This window comes from Triticum aestivum, chromosome 3B (genome assembly GCF_018294505.1).
Source record: "Triticum aestivum cultivar Chinese Spring chromosome 3B, IWGSC CS RefSeq v2.1, whole genome shotgun sequence".
Taxonomy (NCBI): domain Eukaryota; kingdom Viridiplantae; phylum Streptophyta; class Magnoliopsida; order Poales; family Poaceae; genus Triticum; species Triticum aestivum.
Window position 1 is genome coordinate 705257520 of NC_057801.1, and position 2778 is coordinate 705260297.

A 2778-nucleotide genomic window follows, 5' to 3' on the forward strand; every position below is an offset into this window, starting at 1 on the left:
CGGCGAACGCCGGCGGCGGCGGCGGGGAGGGGGGAATGAGGGGGAGCTGGCGGAGGAGGAGCCGGGGCGCGGCCGGTCGCCCGTGGGGGCGACGCGGTCGCGAGAGCCCGAGGGCTTTCTCTTGGTTTATGGAGGACGAACAATCACATAAACTTGATTTCACGAGTGAGTTGTCCATGCATCCAACCAGTTCCCTCTTCGATGTACTTAATCACTTCATTGCAATCCGAGGTGATGAGGAATATGAGTTTGCATGAGATATGTCGGCAAGCAGATGGCTTCTCGACATGCCAAAGCCTCAAGGGAAGCAGGGTCGACAACTCTGCAAACACCAGGCTGAAGCTACCAGGTATGCTCCATTGATGTATCTAAAGATGGAATAAAGTTCTTTCCGCGTATCCTCCGTTCTGGTGGTGTCTCTATCATCGTCGGTGAGTGTGTGGAGGTGTGTCTCTGGCGAATCTGTCCTTGGTGGATTTGCTCGGATCTGATTATAGTTCATCTACTTTCGTATGCTTTCAGGTTGGATCCTTTCGATCTACACTACTCTTCATCGGCAATGATTGTTGTTCTGCTGCGCTGGTCCTATTGGGTCTTAGCACGGCGACTTTCCGACTGTCTACTACATTAAGTTTTACCTGGCTCCGTCGAGGGAGGGGCGATGACGGCGGTGGGCCTTCGGCTCGCTTCAGTTCTTATAGTCGTCGCTAGATGGTCTACGGATCGAGATGTAATTTTTAATATTTCTAGTATTCGTTGTACTGCCATGATTGAAGATGAATAGATCGAAAGTTTTCTTGCAAAAAAAGACGTATCTACACATAGCACTGATCGAGCCCACGTTTGATGCTCTAGATACACCTCCATCCACCATGAGAAACGCCACTGCAATTTCTAAATTTTAAAAAATGCCACCGCAAATTCTGCAAACTTTAAAAAGCGCCACTTCATGGTATTTTTTAAAGTTTGGAATTTGCAGTGGAATTTCTTGGAATTGCCATAATTCGAGTGACATTTATGAAATTAACCCTTAGTTTTACATTACCCATGGGAGGAAGGATCCGCTGAAGAGCAGCGCTCTGGCGAATGTTCGCCTGATGTGGAACAGACGGTGCTTTGCATGCAATAATCTCTTCAAGGAAACGGTCTGCAAACTCATGAATTGCTTTTTGGCAAACATGCCATATAGGGTAACGAGCAGTCGGATGAAGTTTGAATGCGGAAGTAATACTAGCTGAGAAAATATCCAACAATTGACATCAAGTTGCCTTGTCTGGTTCATAGTTTTCACCAGGTCCTGATCAGCTAGAGCCCACATGCAGTGTGATATTGTATAGTCTAGGAGCGAACGTCTCCATGAATCCTCCACCCCACGAAGATTGCAGTTGCTACAAACAACCATGTTGCAGTGGCGGAGCAAGTCCGTAGATGGGATAAACTGTTGTGCAAGACGCCGAGGGAAAACTCCATTATTTGACGGCACCTGCACTTTTTTCCATAGTTTGCACCACGCTCGCTCTTCTTCAGAGTTTGATGAATTAGCTCGGTCCTCTAGCCACGCTTCACGCGCGGTGCTTTATTGAGATAATCATTCAGTAAGCAGATCTCATCGAAAAAAAATGCCCTTTCGATCAAAGTTCCAAGCCCAAAAATCTTGAGCTGGCCTGATGCAAAGTGAAACAGACAGAATGGCCTCGGCGTCGATGGGGATTAACCGATGAAGGTGTTGCGGTTTTGCTGGATAAGGTCACTTAGAAATTGGGGTGTATCTTGGGTGAGATGAGTGATTGGCCTCATATTATAATCCCTTGGAATCCAGTTGCCCCTTCATATGTCCGTTGTTTGACCATTACAAAATCACAAAACCGAGAATGAAAATAAACAACCGCTATTTGTTTTGCCGAAATAGGTTTTCACTCCACTATATTAATATAGCAACCACCCGATACAACAATAAGTGCAAAGCTGAGGCAAACATCACAATCACGCCCAAAAGGAAAACAAGAGAAAGAAATGCGAGCACCACCGGATCAACGAAAGTTGTAGTATCCGCAATCGCTGCGCCCATCGGATACATCCACCACGCTCCAATGCCACCGAGTCACCGCGTACCAAGCAACACCTTCAAAAAGGACTGCGACGACGACGACGCTGCTGCCCGGACGAATCCTAAGATTTCTCCCGGTACACGAAGGGAAGCGGAGGAGATGTACTCCCGACGCCCTTCAAGAAGGTTGGTGGTGCCCGTAGGGGTCACCGCGTCGGTGCCGGGCAGACCCAAGAGGGATTTCGCCCTACCCCTCATACCCACATCCCAGGACCAACCGACGGCTCCATCATGCCAACCGCCCACCAACATGTGTCATCACAGCCATGAGGACACCACCGTTATCTCTCTACCGCAGACACTGCGAGGCCGGCCGAACCAAACGAGACCGCCGACGAAAGGGACCGGTAGTACCGCAACCACGTGGAAGGGGACAACCTCCACTGGCACAAGCAGTAGCAGACCGGACACAGGAGCAGGAGCACGCCGGACCCTCTGCCCAACCGGGCCTAGATCGGGCCCGCTAAGCTCCCACCGCAGCACAGTAGTCGCCGTTCCCAACGTTCGTAGCTCGCTAGCCCAGCCGGAGGTGACCCGCCGGAGACCAGACCAACCGCCCTGGCCCAGATCGGGCCCAAAAGGGCCTAGATCTGGGCCTGCAGGGCTCCTCAGCCAACCCCCGCCGCCAAAGGGCTGTGTCGTCGCCACGCCTGCGACCTATCAACACCGGG